The sequence below is a fragment of the Pimephales promelas genome, chromosome 3, assembly GCF_988280905.1.
Source record: "Pimephales promelas chromosome 3, fPimPro1.hap1.1, whole genome shotgun sequence".
In the NCBI taxonomy this organism is placed as follows: Eukaryota; Metazoa; Chordata; class Actinopteri; order Cypriniformes; family Leuciscidae; genus Pimephales; species Pimephales promelas.
Genome location: NC_142771.1, coordinates 29,729,185 through 29,751,129, shown reverse-complemented (window position 1 = coordinate 29,751,129; position 21,945 = coordinate 29,729,185). Strand labels below are relative to the sequence as shown.

General features: G+C 37.8%; 1 long non-coding RNA gene across 3 annotated transcripts; it reads right to left on the bottom strand.

The window, feature by feature from the left end:
* Positions 1-5,999: 5,999 nt before the first annotated feature.
* Positions 6,000-21,926, bottom strand: LOC120489104 (uncharacterized). 3 transcript variants are annotated; one of them, XR_005624695.2, is made up of 3 exons: positions 21,857-21,926; positions 20,211-20,351; positions 6,000-8,964 (listed from the first exon to the last, which is right to left on the bottom strand). It is a non-coding gene; the product is annotated as an uncharacterized LOC120489104 (long non-coding RNA). The 3 variants fall into 3 exon arrangements; XR_016155160.1 differs by having other exon boundaries at positions 20,211-20,368; positions 21,826-21,899; XR_016155161.1 differs by having other exon boundaries at positions 6,000-8,961; positions 20,211-20,368; positions 21,826-21,899.
* Between the last annotated feature and the right edge of the window lie 19 nt (positions 21,927-21,945).

The following is a 21,945-nucleotide window of genomic DNA, read 5'->3' as shown; positions in this document are numbered from 1 at the left end:
TCCGAGACATCAAACTCTCGCGTGCACTTAAAAATGAAAATTCTTAAAAAGTTCTCACCCTCAACCTGTTCGAACCACATTGATCTTAACTAGGGGGGCCAATTTTAAAACATCTCCTTTTGTGTTATACAGCCAGAAGTCAGATATGCAGCTGACTAAATAATGCAGAACACATTTTATTTTTTTAAAACGGCAAATCACATAACAGATCCTGGTGTTTGATTTACATAAACCATTCATTTACATAATGTTCATGCTCCAATGGTATCTCTCAGCATTTGTTTTACTGCAGGAGGAATGCTACTTCACTGGCCAGTGAGAGGATGAGGAAAAACAATGCAGTGTTTATTCTGTACAAAGATATATTCATAGGCTGCACATGTTGGTCAGTGGGTTCAGGAAGGTCTAGTCAAATAAACAGCAACTTCATCCAAATACCACTGGCACAGTTTCAACAGCAGCACACAGGCATGAGAAAATGATGCAGGACAAACATTCCACATGCAGTGTCTTTTATGATTCTCTCATATGATTCATCATCAAATGCAAAATCCAATTTATTACAGAAATATGCAAAATGCATTACTGTAAATAATACACAAGCACATTATAGCTTGTTTGAAAAATGGTGATTGGGACACTTTTTGCCTTTGAGATGACTTGGAAGGAATGTCCCAATCAAACTGAACCCACCGTATTTAAAAAAAAAACTATTTTAACATAAAAACCTAAATTCTATTATAAGATTAGTTAATGGAATACATGCAAAAGAGAACATATAGTGTACCTGGATCAGACAATGAGTCACCTCCTTTATTTGCATAAGATTAGATTAGATTAGTCAGATATTTATCAGACATGGGGGGAAAAAAGGGAATTATGGTGTTGGCTTCCCATAACAGCATTCCCTTTGTATGGTTATTTATATTTATTCAGCTTTGGAGCAGTTCAAATATCTCTGAAAAGTACAGTGGTTTCTGGTGTATAATTACAAGGTAGATAAGGAAAAAAGATGGGGGTGAATGTGTGAGTAAAAGACAACACATTTTCAGATGGGAAATAAAAATGATGCTGCCCTTTAGAAAACCAATGACCGCTTCATTCATCACATTCACTGTTGTACACATATCTATAGAATATTCTTAAAATCATGTTTTATTCCATATTGGTTTTTTTTTTTTTTTTTGTTATTTTGTATTCATATTAGTGCCATTTTATTTTATTTTTACCATTTTCTGTAAGTGCTTTGGTAATATTGTTATATTGTGTGTAAAAACAAAGACAGAAGGAGCAAGAAAGAGAGATGAAATCTACAACTTCCAGTCTACTGTAATTTAGCTTCCATTACTTGAGGTGATTAACGAGCTGAGAATGGCCGTCTACTATACACAAATGTGAAAGGAAGTGCCCATTTAGCAAAGCCATCTCCTTTTAGATCCTCATGCGTAATGGCGGACAGTTATGGCATTTGTCTAGAGTGATGTTTACCTAAAGAGATTACCCACACAGAATTTCACCTTAATCCTTCCAAAAACTGTTAGATTCAGGATGAATGGGACTCTATCTGCATTTCTAAGTGAAGGCTATCTTTGTTAACAGTGTGAAGCCAGAGCAGTTGCCATGGTGACAATGCTTCAATCTGCTGTGCTAAAATAAACCAAGGTCTGCCGCGTTAGCACACTGAAAGCTGATCACAGCAAAGCAGACACAACAGGACTCTCAGACACTGCATCTGTAGAAAGCAATGGCACATTGGTCAAAACATCTTACCAGTGGTTCTCGAACCAACTTAATGCATGTTTGAGCTGAAAGCAACTTGCACGGACATATCTTAAAATATGTCAGTGCCATTGTTTTGTCTCAGGATGCTCAGCAGTAATGTTTTTTTTCTAAACCACATTTTTAAGGTACTTAAATTAATTGAACTAAAGCTCAATCCTGGCTTAATCTAAATCCTGTCCGTGAAACCAGGCCAATGTGTTTTAAAAGGGAGTCTCATAATATATAATCCCCATCATCCTCATATCATCCTGTAATTAACAGTTAATGATGAAGTCTTAAACCTTAAAGGAGTAGTTCACTTTTCAACAAACCTTTGCTGATAATTGACTCACCCCCATGTCATCCAAGATGTCCATGTCTTTCTTTCTTCAGGTGAAAAGAAATGAAGGTTTTTGATGAAAACATTCCAGGATTTTTCTCCATATAATGGACTTCAGTGGGAACCAAACGGTTCAAGGTCCAAAAGACAGTTTCAGTGCAAACTGTTCAAAGGGCTTTAAACGATTCCAGACGATGAATAAGGGTCTTATCAAGCGAAACAATCACTCATTTAAAAAATAACAAAGTTTAAGTTTTATAAGCTCAAATGCTCGCCTTGCTCTCTTCTACGATGTGTGTTCATGACTCTCCTGTTCAAACTCATTCATCAAAATGAACGAATCTTTTGTCCGAGTCAATTCGTTCTTTCGTTCGTTGAATGAACCAAATGACTTGGAAAAAGATTTGTTCATTTTGATGAACGATTTCAAACAGGAGAGTCACGAACGTGCATCGCAGTACAGAGCAAGGCGACCATTTGAGCTTATAAAACTTAATCTGTTATTTATTTATTAAATAAATAGTGCATTATATGGAGAAAAATGCTGGAATGTTTTCATCAAAAACCTTAATTTCTTTTCAACTGAAGAAAGAAAGACATAGACATATTGGATGACATGGGGGTGAGTAAATTATCAGCAAAAGTTTTTTCAAAAGTGAACTACTCCTTTAACAAAAGCCTCAATAAGCACACTGAGAAAAACAAATAGGCCTATATTAAGTAAGCAGAGCAACTAAGCACTGACTGTGTCCCAGCTGTGCATTATGTTCTGATCCAGACAGAGTCTTTTGTGTGCTGAGAGCGGCAGAGCGGGGTGGGCATGACTGCTGATGTGAGGCTGACTTTGCAAATGCCTGAAGCCACGCGGCATGGCAACAGCACACAAACTCACATTCAACCCACTCTCTCTCTCCAAACAGCAGATGTGCACATGGAAATCTTTTGAAACATTTTGTCTTGCCTCTGTCTCACTTGAAGAAGACGAGGAAGAGGTGCAGTGCCTGACGCCGCAGTACTGCATCAGTATGCGACACGGCAGCTCTCTAAGCAGATGCGGACTCACATCCTTGACACTCACACCCCTCTGGAGCCAAGCCAATCAGACACAGCCTCATGTAGCCCCTCCCTCTAAGTGAAACCATCAGAGTCTGCATTACAGAGCTTCTTTGTGTTCACCATGATGAGTAATTTCAAATTTCAGCAGTGCGTTTAGCTTCCGGGCACTAGAGCCTGCACGAGACGTCAAAGTAAGCAAAACAGTTGTTACTGTGCACTTCTGTCTTTGCATGTGCTCTAATAATAGTGAATGTGTTACAATGAACACAGCATATGCACATTAACTCAAATGTCCCTTTACTACAAAACATGAAACAATAATCCAAAATGGTTAATATGATTTACAGTGGGCGCAAAAAATACATGTGAAGGTGAAGGACATATTCCACAAAGTTTGAGCACCAAAAATGTTTACATAGATTTTTGTCCAAATTTTTAATAACAAATATTTCATCATAAAAACTTGCTTGGGAAGTGTGTTTGTGTTCTCTCTCCCTATGAAAAAGAAGTGCATGTTGTAGGCTATTGAATGTGCACTTGCAGTGTAATTTAAGTCTTAAAAGAATATTTTTACTAAACTGTACTTGCAGAAAATGTATTATTAATGAAATAAAGGTCACTTGAGTGCTCTTTTCACGACTGTTTCTTAACACACTTAAGTACACTTTTTTAGAAGTTAAATCTTGCACATTTTAAATCATTATAACACTTTTGTCATGATTTAAGTACATTTATTTTGAAGTGTTGACTAACATGCTAACGCACACGTACAGATTAACTTTAACTGTAGTGTTATTTGATATTACATTTAAAGTTAATATATTTTAATATTAAGAAAATGCATACAGAAATATTTAAATATGACATACAATTTTTCTACGGAAAAAAAATTTACATCAGATAATACTTTAGTTTACCATAAATGCTTGTAAGTAATTAAGAAAATACATATAAAATACTTAATTTGGGGGGAGAATCACTCATCACTCAAATTTCACCTATATATACATGTATATTATAATACATTTTCATTTAATTGCAATTAACATGAAATGAAGCATCCAAAATCATTACATTAAGTTTGCATTTGCGTATATATTCCTTTATAGTATATTATTTCCATCATTTTTTAAAGTATTTTTCTTTTTCACAAGGTTTTAAAAACCACTTGGTTTGATATTTTGTATTGCAATCCCATTCATACATGTTTAAATTGTTCCTAAATCTGTCCAAATATGGCTGGGCTCACTGTATAGCCAGTCACTTATCAGACTAAAACACATACACTGAAAGGCATCCTGAAACATCACGTGTACCGTGGATCTTTGTTGCACGTCAGCCTCGGGCTCAATAGCTCTTATTTTTGGACCAAACCACAGTGGAAGAATCTAAGAGGATGTTAAGGGATGTTTCCTGCATGGGCGTGTGTTTCTGCCACACTTCCTCTCAGCTCAGGTTAGGTGACTTAGCAAGGCAAATCAGACAGAAACACATCAGAAGGTCACTGACCCAAATGCAGTGCTTAAAGAGCACTTTTTCCTCTCGGCTCACACAACTCCTCGTCTCCTCTCATTTGACTGAACACTGACTGCCCTGTTTCCCACAGATCTGAGCTGTGGAAAGTTTGCACTGACTCACTGACCTACATGAAGCGAGATGCTCTTTGTGGGATAGCAATTGAAAGCTGTTGGCTCACACATACAACATGATGATCTGGCACAGGCAACTTGATTACATTAAGCTATGTTATGGTTTTACAAACCTAGATGTTTTCATGTTTCTATTCACCATTAGGTGTAAAGGGTTTTATTTGTACAAAATAATATTAATAATAACAAGGCAGATTTTCTGATGATCCACATGCGATCAGAGACTGTGGAATGAAATTGTTTTGGGCACCGGAAGAAGCAAAGGGTGTCCAGGGATGGGGTGAGGGGAGCAGGAAGAGAGAACAAGGGTAACCTTCACTGCCCCTGACCCACTAAATCTACTTTATTGAACACTACTGTTCAAAAGTTTAGGTTTAGTTATGTAAAAAACAAACACTTATTTAGCAAGGATGGAATAAATTAATCAAAAGTGACAGTAAAAAAAATCATATTTTAAATAAATGCTGCTCTTCTGAACTTTCTATTCATCAAAGAATTCTGAAAAAAATGCATCAGTTTCCACAAAAATATTAAGTAGCTCAACTGTTTAAAACATTGATTATAAGAAATGTTTGAGCATCAAATCATCATATTAGAATGATTTTTAAAGGATCATGTGACACTATGGAGTAATGATGCTGAAAATTCAGCATTGACATCACAGGAATAAATCACACTTTAAAATAGAAAACATTGTTTTATACTGTAACGCTATTAGTGTTTATATTGTTTTTTTTCTGATCAAACCCATGCAGCCTTAGTTAGACTTTTTCAAAATAATATTAAAAATAATGAAATGAAAAGAAAAAAAACAATAAAATGTTCCTGGTAGGGCTGTCAAACTATTAATCGCAATTAATCACATTCAAAATAAAGGTTTGTGTTTGCATAACATATGTGGGTGCACTGTGTATAATTATTTTATATATATAAATCCACACACATGCATGTATATTTAAGAAAAAATATTATGTATATATAAAATATTTATATTTATATATAATATTTATATGCAAATCTATATACAGTATATACATGAAAATATTTATTAAGTATTTACAAGCATGTGTGTGTATATATATATATATATATATATAAAATTATACACAGTTCACCCACATATGTTATGCAAACACAAACTTTTATTTTGAATGTGATTAATCACGATTAATAGTTTGACAGCCCGTTCCTGACTTTAATCTATTGAACAGTAGTGTATATTATTCAGATTTGAATTCCTGTCTGGATCTCCTTGCACACTATCAGCAGTATGACTACATAACACATCTGATTGCTTAGATTATGTTTTATCTTGCCTATTGGGAATCAAGTGAGCCATGGCTTGCAACAACTGGAGCACCCAAAAACAGCTGCATGACTCCCCTAATTATATGTATCAGCTTTATCTAATAAAATGCACCAAGTCGCAAACAATTCACAGTGTGAGACCAGTCAAAAACAATGCCACCTAATCAGAATGGTATTCAAAAGTGAAGGATGGTACTGATTTGTTTAGTGACAGTGGCTTTCCAACTGCAGCTCCTTCATCACAGCCTCCACTGCTCAACAAAGAGGCATGCCCGAAACCACTGGGGAGCACTCCACCCCTCCAGAGGCTGGGGTGAAAGGTCACATGCTTGTTTTTGTGGAGGCCCCAAGTCTGCTAGAGCACTTTGCCTCCTCTTTCCCTCCTGCCATTGTCATGCCGGCAGGAAAACGGTTGCTCTGCCTGAGCAAAAAGCAGCAAAGCCGGCAGAAAAAAAGCAAAGCTTCTCCAAAGGGAGAGGCGGGGACTGAGTGAGTGTCCTGTTTAATTCATCATCAGTCACTCCAGCAGCGGTGGGTTAGCCCCTCCACCCAGACTGCAGTCCTCCGACCGAAGTGCTGAATAACTGACGGGGCTGCCCTACATCTGCAGCAGGGGCTCCTGATTGCGGCGTGATCGAGTCTGAGACTGACAGCGCTAGATTACGCTCCGAGCAGGCAGATATAGGTCAGTCAGACCCTGAGACAGGGCAGCAAGGGAGGAGGAAAGGCGGTCGTGCTGCAGAGATGAGGAGAGAGTGAGGGGAGGGGTGACTGCAGTGTGCGACACTGACCGCATGAACTAAATGCGCGAGCCCGTCGGAAGGTGGCTGCAGATGCAAATCTTCCTCAATATCAACTCAGCACAGGCATTTTATGGGGACGTCAAGCATCATAATCGCCTTTCCCGACCTTGCTCCACTTCAGTAAATTAAATTTCATGACACACAAAAAGGGCTGTGCCTGAGACTGTGATGTCTGGATAATATTGTACATAGCGGACATTGTTAAACTGAACTACATTTGTTGTTTTTTCTACAATTTCTTGAAAAGAAGTTTGTTTAAACTAACGTTTTGTACATTCTCACATATTATACTATAGCCTAGCCAATCTTAAATTCATTCAGGAAGGATATCGTTTTCCGTTACATTCCTAATCCAGGTTGTTGGGACTATATAAACAAATAAATCCACTTACGATTTAATGAATGGTTTTCTTATCAGCACAGCTGTTTTTGAGACTTGCTGATTGCATACTCCTAATAGAAAGATAAAGTAGATCCCATGGTGTGAGAGATAAGGTGATCATTGTGTCCAAATAAACATACTGAAAAAAACTGTGAAATCATTACCAAAAGAGAATAGGAAAACAGTGACATGTCTACTGTATTTAATTTAATCACACAAATATGCATAAACGTCTGGGGCCCCTTCAATTTACAGCATGCTTCCATTTTGCATCGTTATCATTTAATTAATTTTTCTTTTCCATTACAAAATAGCCAAACAAATGTGTTATTATTTGGATTGTCCCTCAGTACTTGATCTGCACGAGTTTGTGTGAAATCTGAAGATGATGTTCTCCAACATGATTTGGGATAAATTGGAAAGAGCATCTTGAGCTTCAATGGATGAAGAACATCTGACCGTCAGTACAGAGAGTCACACGGTCAATTTACTTAAGCGGTAAGTGTGCATCAAGACTAGCAGACTAGCAGACACTGCATTTGTTGTGTGGGTTTAGTGGTTCAGAGTGGAAACCAGGTTGAGTTTAGGTCCTCAGCCCTGATATCCAGTGTGGATGATCTGTCAATGGTTCCCTCCTGTGAATCCTCCCCAACACCACCACCACCACGTCCTCCAGATCAGCCTGCACTCCCCCGCCTGCAGAGCCCATTAGATGCCCCACATGAAAGCCTCTGAATGGGCTCTTTCAGATTAGCACTGATCCCACATTGTTTATGCGGAGTAATTAGGAGCACACAGGAAAGCCCGGAGGTTAATTACAAAAGACTGGATTAAAGTCATATCTCTGTCATGCCTAAACGAGCAATGCACTCAGCGACCCCAAAATATTTTTCTTGTTGCATCCTTATCCTATGTTTTCTGTTGTCCATAATATGATATTTCTGTGCAATTTCTGAGAAACTATGTTCAAGTGTATGCATTGAGATCAGAACAATACACATCATCTTAAAAAAAGATACTGTTCAATTACACTTTTCTATCACTGACAGGATATGCATTTTTTTTTTAAATCTTTGCCTATATTTCAAAACATTCAAACACTTTTCTAAAACTGCTGTTATTTTTAATGGATAGTTCAACCCCAAATTAAATTGGTTCATCATTTCCTCACCTTCATATAATTTAAGAATGTATTTCTTCTGCAGAGAATAAAATATAGATATGTTGAAGAAAGCTGTTAACCTACCTATCCAGTTTAATGATCACTGACTTCCATTGTATGGTCAAAATACTAAAACTTTTCTCAAAATATCTTCTTTTATGCTCCACAGAAGAAAGATGAGGGTGAGTGATGGCAGAATTTTAATTTCTGGGTGGATTATCCCTTTAACATGACTGGCAGTTCCTTATTACATCCGAGTATCAAGTGAGACCCACTCCCTCAGTTTTCACTCACGCACAGCAGATTTTCCGGATGAATGAAACCGGAGAGGGTCAAATCAAACGGGGCTGCGCCACAGAACAAATAAAACACAACTCTGCTCTCCTCCTTGGCCCTGGATCCCCTTACACGCTGTCCTTGGCTCCATTGATCTTCATGTGCAGAGTGTGTCAGGAGGATGAAGAACAGGATCTGAGCAGCTGGAATGCATGTCCTCGAAGCTGCTGATAAAGAGACGATAGAGCAATCATGAACTCAAGGTCAGGGTGGCAAAACATAGACATAGACACATAGATGCATGATGTGTGATTATTAAGCTCCATTATTGACAATAAAATGCAATGCAATCACGATGTCTAACTAAACCAGTTGTCACACTGACATGGTTTCCATTTGGGTGCAGCGTCATGTGGATTTAATGGCTGACTGGGGCTCTGCTGTGCCCTCTACCGACCCTTTAGTGCAACTGCATCACTTATAATTTCTGCCAGGCCACGTGCCTGAATACCAAGGACCCAAGAAGTATTTGGACACTTAAGTCACACACACAAACAAAATGCAACTGCTATAGGACATCTGTGTAAACTTGATGGGAAATAACTTCATACATGTACTAAAATCCCATTGAGACCAGTTGATTATGTTACTTTGTAAGAAAAATAGTCCAAAGGAAAGCTCTAAAGTCATTTGTGGCAGATGCCATTTTATTTAAAGCATTATTATCTAATGCAACACCATTTATATGTTTAAAGTGTGGTGCTTATTGGGGTTTTTGTATGTAAAAAAAATGAAAACTAAATATAACTTTTATAAAATATTGTGCATAACACATCTAAATATATCTGCATGCATTCAGTCAGTTTCACTGCATGTTAATTTGTTAATATCAAGCGAGCTCTATGACATCAACCATTCATGCTGTGAATGAGGACTATGAATGACATATCTACTTTTTGAGGTGTGACCAAAGCCTTCACATCATGTGCTTGTCTGAAGATTCCCGCTGGCTTCCCTCCCCCTCTGTCCTCACTCAGCTCTCTGTCTCCACAGGGTAAATAAGGTATTTTAGATGCTAATGATATGCTCTGGTCCAACAAAGAGCTTCTGCTCGCATGTGGGGACTAATTCTTTAGGCCATTCACAGCTGTTTGCTATCTTTCTCCACACGTATTGGGCCAGTTGTTAGAAATAAAATTAAACTAAAGATTTTATTTAAAACTGCCACAATTATTGAAGCTGTCTTCTCAACATTGTAATGTTTAAATTCTCTATCATGAATAAAACTGAATGATGCCAGTCTTGTCATATCGTTTATATGTGGGGACACGAACCATCTGTTCAGAGTGATGTTTCATTAACAACTGGCACAGATGGCCAAACACATACTGATATCAGAGAACAATCTGCAAGGTTCATTTTGGCAGACATTTTTTCAGATGCTGATTGTTTACTGTGAAACTGTGCCAAAATCCCTTTCTCTATATTAGGGGTGTCTTCAAACAGTTCTCAGAAATAAATAAAAACAACAACTATATGGTAAAATATGCATGAAAATATGAACAAAACGTTAAAATAGAAGCCTATATGATGTCCTATAAAGCTAACCAGCCCACATGCAGCCCACCCATGCTTTCCACATGTATCAGAGAGTAGTGGGGGTGACCAGCGGCCAGCTGTAGGCCTGTAGGTTGAAGCTGGTGAAAGAAAAGTGGCCTGCAGACACCACCCTCTCATCTCATGCTGAGCCAAGTCTTTGTGATCTGAGATCCTGGCTTACCACTGCCCATCTGTCCAGCTCCCAAAAACACACATTCGCTCATTCATTAGTCAAACCGCAATCTGCTTTCCGTGGCACACGTTTACCTGGCACCAGTCCATATGTGTTATCATCACATCCCATCAGGGAAACAATATTTGGTCAAAGGGAAGATCCGAGACACAGCCAGTCTCTTTGCATACAAAACTGATGGTTAATGAAATATACATCAAATTTGAGTGTATTTTGGGATGAATCATTGAATAAATGCTCTAAAGGAAGAAGTCTGCCATCTATCTGTGGGGAAGTGCTACTGGCAGAGTTGACTGCAGCCTTCTTCCACGATGAGAAAGAGATGTGCTTTACTATTTAGGGACAAAATGCTACCTTGTCGGGAATACAAAGTGCTGAGAAATAAATCCTGTGTCAAATCAAAGTATTTCAACAACAAAGTATCACTCAACATAAAATGTGTACTTTACTTTGAAGGTCTAAAAAGTTAATTAATTTGTTTTTATTATTACATAGAACGAGACATAGTAGAACAATATATAAAAAGACAACATCCTATGAACAGAATGAAAGCAACAAAGACAGGTTATACTTTATGAAGTGTGCGTATGAGGTTGTCTATCTCTATTCGATCTGTATCTATATGTAAAGAAGAGTGGAAACAAGAAATGCTCCCCTTTGAAAGTTTTTTTTTCCTCACTGATATTAATCGCAGGGAACTCAAACAAATATTTAAATGTGTTATTTCAACCTCCTCTTCCCTTGAACTGGCCCAAATATTCCATCCGCTATATGGAAATATCATCTAATATGCTTATTAGATGCATTGGAAGTCTTCATGTTCATGTGTGGATCTAAACTCCATTTTTAGTCATATCTAGACTGACTTCACTTTGGAACACAGGATGAGAGAGAAGAGAGGAAAAGGAGAGACAGATAAAGAAAGAGAGAGAGAGATGGAAAAAAAACAGGATGGGCCTAAAGATTTCCATTTTTTTTTGTGCCAATTGCCTGCTGTCAACCTTCAATTGCCTTTTAAGGCAGCGTGGCACGTGTTGAAGTCATAGGTGGGATGGGGGTAGTGCTTACCTGTAGTAAACGGGATGGCTAACGAGATTAGGGGATTGTGGCTTCCCCCAGCTGCATTCAAACAGTCATAAAGTAAAGCAATGTGGCAGCTAATTAGCTGGGACTGGCTCCAAGAGGGAAACCTGTCTGTGGTTACCTGGCCTAAGCTCCTGGATTTCTCCGCCCCTCCCATCATGCCTACAGACTGGATTTCCTTTTTAGGGCATAGCTGTCACAGACCTTCTGCAGGCTCCTTGCTTCCTTTCCTATTCAATTCACAGTATCCTTTGTCATCTCGCTCTCTTTCTGTCGGAATCTGTCAAAGTTTCAGAAACGTACAATTTAAGATATTTGATGCTAATTTCAAGTTTTATCGTGATTTAAATGGTAAAAAACTGTAAAAATGCTACAGTGAAAAACTGTTAGTTGGTTAATAGAACCGTTCCTTACTATATATGGTAAAAAAAACTGTGATAGATCTAATGGTAAATTTCATGTCATTTTACTGTAAAATACTGTCAAATGTACAGTTTTTAAAGTGAAAATGAATTTCCTGCATGATTGAATGTGTAAAATTAAAAACATGTATTGACAATAAAACTATTTGTGCGTGGTACAAAATATGATATATTTGATATGAGAATAATATGATAGTATAATATATGAAGGGTTCAGATGCAAAAGCCTCTAAATGCCATTTGAAATTTTCTTCTTTAATGATGATTTTTATCAAACTTGTATATTTAAGTTCAGTAATTTCACTTAAATAACAATTAATAGGTAATTATCATTGCCATTTAAGTGAAATTGCTGAACTTAAACATACAAGCTTGATAAAAATCATCATTAAAGAAGAAAATTTCAAATGGCATTTAGAGGCTTTTGCATCTGAACTCTTCATATAACAATTGTTTACAGAATCTTTATAAATTGAACACAGTTGATGCACATTCTTTGTTCGTCATTTAGTAAAAGTAGAGTTAAAACTTCCTTTTTTTGTAGAAAATGGATATGGCCATCTTGCTCAAAACAAATTGATTTGAACACACCTGACATCATAATTACGAATTCCCAGCTCGTAAAATACCAACTTCCCAGGATGACTTGAACGCACCTGATCACAGATATTCACAGAAAAAAGAAAGTGATTAAATCAACAGTTCTTCTGTAACTGCCTTCAATCTGGAAAATACTCAATGTATATCAAAATACAAAACTTTTTCTAAATGTACACTATTTGTTGAAGTGTTCACTTAGGCTAAATATGCACTTAAAGGATTTGGATGAAATTTGCCCTATTGACCCTATAAACTATCACAGTCACACTCCTGTTCCAGGGCCTTTAGCCCCAGGTTGCTTTTTGCATTTACATGATTTAATCAAAATAAACTTATTCAGCTCTTTCCTTGACACAAATGGTGATGTTTCATCAATATTCAATAAGAAAACTCTCTGCAAATTAATATTTCACTAAACATTCATCACCTCCATCCACACTTTACATGACAATGGTTTTCCACAGTGCTCTTTTTCCTTTCTTACAGGAAGCAATATTTACAGAGTCAAAAACATGTGAAGTGACGTCAGCCCTCATCCAGTACACAGTATCAGCCAGTCAGTCACACATAAAGAGTTGTGGTAGGGATGGGCACACAGTGTGAACACAGACCCTCCCAGACTTGGTCTGTAGGAAAATAACTGCTTTCTATGGCTTAGCAAGATTATCGCTGCAGTCAAGGTACCCTTAAAGGCCTCTGACTGACCCTCTATTGCCTGCGGCAGTTGGCTTGACTGTGTTTTTAGGGAGGGAGGGAGAGAATGAAATGCTGCTGAAAGAGAGGGGATAAGGGCGGAGAGGCTTCCCAGTGCAGAGGCAGAGCTAATAGAGAGAGAGAGAGAGAGAGAGAGAGAGAGAGAGAGAGAGAGAGAGGGTAGGCAAAGGGCCAGCCAGAATACTAAATGTCTCAATTGTAATACCCTAGAAAACAGCAGAGCCCCTAAAAACAGGCGTGTCTCCCCTTTTTCGAATTGTTCATGCACTGGAAAGAGTGCTTACCAGACATTTCACAGTCAAAAAGTATAGGTCATGATATGGAAGATTCACTTTGAGCTTTAGCAAAGTCTGAATGTGAATAATTAATAGCATTAAATCCTAGATGGCGTGAATCAAATAATTAGAATTAAATGCTAAGCCTCCATTTGTCTTGAATGCATGATTCCTGACCTGCAAGTCAGTGAGGCTTAAAGCTTTCTAAATATCAGCAGCCTTTATGTGCACTTTGCTGCCTCATTACATGGTTAACGGGCCCGGGTCTTCCAGCTGTGTAAAACGAATATTATGTAACATGAGAAAGAGGGGGTGTCATTCCTGACCTACATTCTGTATGTATGCCTGCACTGAGGGATGTCTTGAACTACAGTGCTCACTCTCAGACTGTTTTTAAACACTGTTTAGTCTCATCATTTGGAGACCTTAAAAAAAGTTTGATTTTTGGATCCATTATTTTGTATTTAGTTTGTGTCCACAGAAAAGGTTTATCTCGCAATTCTGACCATAACTCACACTTCTGAGTTTATATGAGTAAAAATAAAAATTATGTGTTATGAACTCTGAGTTGTAAAAAGTCAGAACTGTGAGATGCATTTAGTTTTTTTATTCCATGGCAGAAACAAGCTTCCATCATGTATTTAAATGAATAAATATATTTCCCAATGTTTCTTAATTCTGTACACTTTGCTCATATATGTCAAATAGTTAACGCATTTGAGTGGTTGTGTCACCATCGTCCACACCAGACCCTTCAGCCTCACCTGCATACTATTGCACAAACCTGCACCAGCTCATCGATATAAGCAGTCATACTTCCCTTCACCATTGTCTGGTCTCGTTATACCTACCGTTCAACTTACCTGACTCCCGACCTGATTCCTACACATATGATCCTTCAATTCTGATCATCCGTCTTCCACTCATCAGCATCTACAAAGAAACAGAGACTGCTACGATTGAGCTGAGTTAATTTAAAGATCTGCATACCATCTACTCACCTGTTTGTTTCACCTTCTCTCTGCCACCGGCATTAATACACCTTGTCTACTACATTACCTGTGTTGTATCCTGTCCGCTGACATGTTGTTGACTGATACAAGTGCTTAACTCTTAATTACAGGGTCATCAGGGTCAGCTTTCCATGAGCCTATAAGATTTAGTTACATAAGAGCTGCAGGTAATTCTAGTGGTGCTCAGGGAACGTACTGTGCCTCCATAAAAGTAGACTTTGACATGGGCAAGCATTCACACAAAATCACATTTTTTATCCCACTATGTTGATGATTACCATGAATATCAACCATATACACCCTAGCAAATCAAGTCAAGAATCATGTGCAGAGCATATCATTTTCCTCTCTACAGAACAGTTGTGGCATTGTGCAATGAACACACCGAGACCGAAACATAATTCTTTACAACTCAAACCGGACCTTTGTTGGCTAACGTGTTCACTTGCATTTGTTTTTTGGCCGAAGGCAAATCTTTTGTCTCTCAATCTTAAACATGAAACTGGTTCGGGCGATAATCAACAGCCATTAAACAATCTGCTGAGAGGATTTTACCACCTAACACATAACACAAAGGAAATGCTGTTGTGGCAACATCCACAAGTCAAATCTGAAGATATACGACTTCTGTTGCAACACAATGCCATTTCCTCTCACAAATCCAGCTGAAGGAAGTGACAAGCGACCCCAAAGTCTTTTAAAAAACCTCAGCCACTGAATTAAACATTAGCATATTATGTCATATTTTGTGAAGGGTAAAACGGAGAGCTGTCTGAGCTTACAAGGCAAAAGTCGCACACATTCAGAGCCCCAGCAAAACACAAGCTGAGTGTGCAATGAATGAGACGCACGCTTTGATGACTAAGTTTGGCAATCACTACCTGCTAGTCCTCTCCTTATATGGAGCCTGAGAAGTTGGAGTTAAAGCTAAGCTCCGCCCACCGGCCCTCTACTAGCAATTGTTTGCTGTCTTACAGTTTAAGGAGGGGACAAGCATGAGAACGATGTTTGGGAGAGGCAGATTAAGAGTAAGAGAGATTCTGAAAGGGAATGATAGTATATCTGAGCTTAATGTATTGTGTTAAGCGTAAGTGTGTGAAAGTGCAATGTGAGCGAGTGCTGTTGAAAAAACGGAGAGATGAAATCAGCTATGTGAAGTTGAGACATCATCAGTCATCATTGCCCTGCCAAGGCTGACTATATATGGATATGACCTCGCTGTCATTATTTCAAACCACTTCCTACTTACTCATTGTGAGGCAGATTGTAGGCAAACCTTCATTTCTTTTTTTCACTAAAAGAAGGAACGGGGAACACTCTAAAAAAAAAGAAAAAAAGAAATCCAACCGTAACTCAAAAGTAAATAAACGAATATCAGGAGCTTATCTGTCTATTGTGACGGTTGGATTTACATAAGATATTAAAATATGCAAGCATGTGAGAATGAAAGAGATTGTTTTATCATTTTTAAGTAAAAAATCTTTCTTTAATCAAAACTCCCCAGCATCTTTGACCAGGCGCTGCTTCATTCATTAGGCCAAGAAGTTTCAATCTGATTTCCATGAGAAAGCCCCATGTGACAAGGGCCTTAAATTCTTGACATTGTTACCATGTGACACACTTAAAGATTTCCTTTTATGGCGGTTGCTGTTACATCGACCAGAGGGCGAGGCCTATCACAGCCAAAGTGCACAAACGCTCTACAGCAAAAGCCCTTGAGGAAATAAATATGAAGAATCCTTTTGCGGACAAAGTTAGAAGGGAAAAATAAAGCACACGCCGAGCAGGGTTTCTTATTGTATCTTATCTCTCTGCATCTAAATTCTTAACATACCTGGTGATGTCATGGGTTTCTGTCATATTTAAATGACATACATAGTTTCACAGGCCTGAATGTGTATAGAGATATATTACTTTTAGAAACATGCTTTTCATACTTATTTACATGTAATTGACGTTATATTACACTAGTTACATATACATTAGTGTACATATCTCATACATTTATAAAAGCTAATTTTTCCGCTGGGCATTATTCAGAGCTCCGCGCCACACCTGTGCCGAAAAAGCTCCCAAATTGTTCTACAAGACTGGACTTGTCTATTGCTTCTCATTCACAATCAGTGCCTCTGGAGTCACTAGACTAGAGCAAAAGACTTGTAAGAATTGTGGCAAAGGTTTACTAACAGAACAGTCATAACAAACCCTTCAGTATAAGGTTATGTTAATGTCACAAAATAAAGTGATTGTTTTTGTTGTTTTAGCATTACATTAATTACTGATCAAATTAGTTGACTGAACAAATAAATGAAATGCCTTCTGGTGGAATGAGTTATTTTGATAAAATAATCATACAATTAGACGATGGCCAGATTCAGCTAAATGTAATTAGGTGGGCCGCAGTTTACAAAGTCATCAAAAAACAGTTTGTGTGCTGTAATTTTGTTTTTTACACATGAGTATGAGAGTGATTCTTGCATTGCACGGCATGATGAGAAACCGTAAGCACATACTACAGATGTACATTCCAGAGTGAAGCTTTCTCCACACCAACATAGTTGAATGTGATTTCCTGTGCAAACTTGCAAAAGAAATGACATCCCTTAAAAAAATCACTTCCTGTAAGACATGCGTAGATCATTTCCTTATTTGGCAACTAACAATGGCCTTTAGTTTTCAGGCTGTGGAATTTGAGTCTTTTAAGGAAGGAGCTATGCTTTAATGGACATATTTTCTTGACTGGGTCGAATCTAGATCTTTTTAAAGTAAAAAAAAAATCTGCGTTAGGGAGAATGACAATTGTTTAGTTAATTATTAGGTCAGTGCTCAGCTGTTGGTTAGACTGACAGAGGTATTCAATCTCAGTAGGGAGTTGGCGTATGTTTTGTGCACAGATGAGATGAGATAGATCACTGCCAATGTTAATGTTGGACTTGAGACAAAACTGTTAGTCTTGCCATGATGTTGTGAGTGCCACGCCTCATCAGTTTCACACAGGCATCACTCAGGAATGGCAGATCGTTCATGCACAAGTGACATTCATTGAAACTCTTGAGAATAAACGGTCTAATGAATAGGGTAATTACAAAATAACAGCAAGTTTTCATAACAATATTTAGCAATAGGTTCTGGTGGAGCCAGCGTGACTGGCATGATTAGCGAAGGCTAGTCTGGCTATTTTTAAAAACATCTTCTGAAGACAAAGTGGAGCTAACTTTTCTTGTGCTAAATTTGCTGAAGTTATGCTACAGTAATCTGCTTTGCTGCTCGGGCGCTGTTGTGCTGTTCTAAGTATCTCAAGTCAAGTCACCTTCATTTATACAGCGCTTTTTACAATACACATTGTTTTAGTGCAGCTTTACAGTGATAAGAGGAAATTAATGCAACACATGTTGTTTTGGCTGTACAGCAGCTCTATAAGAAATTCATTGTCCTGCTTAAGTGAGTTTTTGATTGATTCATTTCTGTTGCTAACTTGCCCAATTCAACAGAGCCCATCATAATATCTCTACGAAATTTGCATGCATGATATCATCATGAAATTTCCATAAAATAAACTGTGCAGGACCAATTATTAGCTAAAGTTGAATAATTAGGGTTAAGGGCACTATGAGCAATAGTAGGGGCACATGCTATTCAGGGTATAAAATGATGATTTGCAACTGATGAAAGCAAATGTCCTGAGAGGATCATTTCCATTTTGCTTTAAGAAGTGAATGTTTGACCAAAGGTCATGAATGTCAAAACTGCTCTCAGATGTATAAAATTCTCTTAGAGTGCAGGATCTCTTTCCTGCTGACATTACTCAACTTCCTGTGGCAGGCTTAAGCTATGCTGCTTGGCACAGTAATCTCTCCCATGCTGGTTTAAAGGCTGACAAAGTCTGGAGTGTGGACGGGCACGTCTGACTCATTCCAGGGCCAATCCCTGCTCAGCCCTCCTCTTGCGAGCAGACAGATGGTGGAGGGTAGATTAGCAGGCTTGGGGTCCAAGTAGAAAAACAGATATTGCTAGAAACTGACCCATACTGTAGTAGGCCCATCTCACGTCCCCCTCTAGCTCTGGGGAAATCCCAGTGCATTTGGAGGAGAAAATTGCAGGCCACATGCACAGTGTCCCAAAGTAGCCACTATTCATGAATGAATCCTGCATTCCAGTATGTTAAATGATCATAAGCATGCATTGAGAATGCATGGACTTAAAATGGTAAATATGGTTGTAATGCAATATCTGATGCAGCATGCATATATTCTATATAAGTTATTTATATCTCACAGTCACAGCAGTAGTCACAGTGGGGTGCTAATAAGCCACTGATCTCCATTGATCAGTCAGCACTGGAGTGAGGAGAATTTTCTTAGTACGCATTCTAGTACAAGAAGGGGCCAAAACATAGGCGGTATTAATGGGAGAGTTCGTCCAAAAAATGTAATTCTCATGTTAAACTTGTATGACCTTTTCTTTCCGCTGTGGAACACAAAAGAGGGTATTTTGAAGAAGATGTTTTTGTCTAAATGTTTTTAAAGAACCGTTTTTGACCATATAATGACTGTTTCGAAATGTATGGACCAAATCATTCAACAGTTGAAACATTATTTTTTAATGTTCCAAAAAATAAAGGCACGCGGGATTGAAACAGCATTAGGGTCAGTGTGCATAATGACAAAGTTTTCATTTTTGCTGAACTATTCCTGCTTTAAATTATGACAATGAAATATACACAAAGCTATATGTTGACTAATGTGTGCAAATAGCCATAAATGGAAACTCTCAACCAGTTATTACAGCAAAGTGGAAATGAAAATGTGGTATGGCGATAGAGAACAGTCTCAACTATTATGCTGAGGAACACAAAAATGAGGAACAGGATTTTATTTTCTTGGTCAGTATCAAATCCTGTTGCAAGTGGTTGGACAGCATAAACAAATATATAAAACATTCACTGTCTGCTTTAGTCACTTTGGTTGAATGTAAAACCACCATAAATGTATCTCAAATCAAGCTTTCCCACATAATACTTGAGTCAGAGCAAATAAGGAAACAGATGAGTGCATATGAATCCATTTGGACCATAAAAAGGGGGATAATCCAATTTAAGAGGCCAGCTGGCAGTTTAAATGTGACTTCCTTTCTAGCTTGAGTATTTGACTTTACTTGCACACCATCAAGAAACCAAATATAAGTGAATCTAAAATCAATCGGTGGCAAATGGTGGCCTTCTGCTCAGCTTAAAAGCTTGTTTCAAAATCAAAGTGTTTCTGTTCAACACTTAAAAGCAATGGAAAAAACAGGCTAGTTTGGTGATTTGAATTGTTAAACTGAGTTTCATGCCAGACAGCAAACTACTAAATGCAACAGATTTCACAAAAACAACACGCCCAGAAAGTGGTCCTTTGAGAAGAACTTCATGAATATATTTCTTATCATCATGGAGAGCTTTGGTATCAGAGGTTAGATAAGAACGTATGAACTCTAAAGAAAAATGACATTATCATGGTGACAGCCCACAGCATTTTTTTATTGCTTTGGATATCTTATGTCATAGGGCAAAGCTGAGGATCATTAGGACAGTACCTTATTTAGAGATGAATGGGAGCACTGAAATGGGGGAAGGCCGGCTGCTATCAGGGAAGGGTGGTGGTCCTCAGGGGGACTCTGGACTCACAAAAGCACATCTGCTGTAACAGGACCCCAGTCCAACCTACAAAAGTTAGGCTACAAAGAGAAGCATGCTTGTTCAAAGTTAAAAAAAACTGCCAGCATTGTAAGATTTATATCACATCACATTAACCATAGTTTGATGCTTAGTTTCTATTTGCCAATGGTGTGTTTATAAGGGGGTTTGGATGTTTGGCATTCTTTAAAAGAAATGTTGGGGGATGGGAAGAAGAGACCTGACAATCCTTATTGATGTCCTGTTTGTAGATAAATCTTTCTTACTTTTATGCTTATAACCAATTCATTAAATCTCTGAATGCCATGCATGTCTATTTAATTGCTGATGCTAGAACTATATTACAAAAATAGTTATATTTGTTGTACATTCATAAGCCATAATCTATACTCAACTTATCACACACTAATCTCAACAAAAAATCACAATGAGTTACTCAAAAAACAAAGTAACTCATTGTTTTTTGTTGTGTTTTTTAACAAAAAAATATATTTTTTTTGTCAAATGTGCTGTTAATGTTTTCAGACAAAATAAATTTAAGTCACAAAACCACACTGCCCTTGGTATCAGGAAGAGATTTTGACATCAGCTGTTTTTGTTTATAGCTGCCATCGAAGGCCATGTGCATCACTCCCAAGTTACACATTAAAAAGTCACACATAGCTTGCCAACATCACCTCTGCTCAAGCACAGCCTTATCTATTATTCAAACTGTGACAACATCTGAAATAAGCAAGACATATTTTGTTATAAGCTGATCATGAATATCTTTACCGTTTTTTAAACAACGGAAACAATGTTCTGAAGAACTATCATTATTATAAATCTATCCAAAACAAAAAGTCTAAGTTCATTTGTCTGTATGATGATACATAGAGAGTGTGTTCTATATTTTTGAATGAGAAACCAGACTTGATATGAAACATCTACAAGACAACATTTAATTGGTCAAGACCAAGTCTTGAATGCTGACATTTGATGTCATGTCAAATATAAACCTGGGCTAGGCCCACTTACAGCCATCAACTACTAATACCTTATCATCATAAGCATGTAACATGCACACACCTATGCATGTAAAAATTGTACTCCTGTAAAACAGGGAGTTTTGCATAGGCAACTCTAATTACAGGAATGCAAGTTTCATTACAATTTTGACAACATTACTTAATGAGCTCAGACCAGTTAGTTGCTCCAACAGGAAGCAACAGTCTTGTCACCTGGTTATCACATTTCAATAAAAAAATACCCCTATTTTGAATAAAGAAGTACTTGGTAGATTCCCACACATAAGTATGGTATTATTGTGAATACAATAAGAAGTAAATGACCCACAGAGCTGCTGTTAGATTGAAAATACAGCACAGGACCATGTCACTGTCCACCACTATGTGTTAACCAATACTAGCACTTGTACCGTTGCACAGACTTTTTGGTTTGAAGAGAGTCTTATCGTCGCTTTCACAACAAAATACAAATACATATGGCTATTACAATTCGCAAATAAAAGGATACTTTTTTGATCAAAATTGCCTAGGCCTTATACCTCAACTAGTCTAGCTTCCCCTTCTTTCACTCTCAAGTTGCAAGAAAGCAAGTGTAGCAATGTGCACGCGACAGCCGGGTGTGTGACGC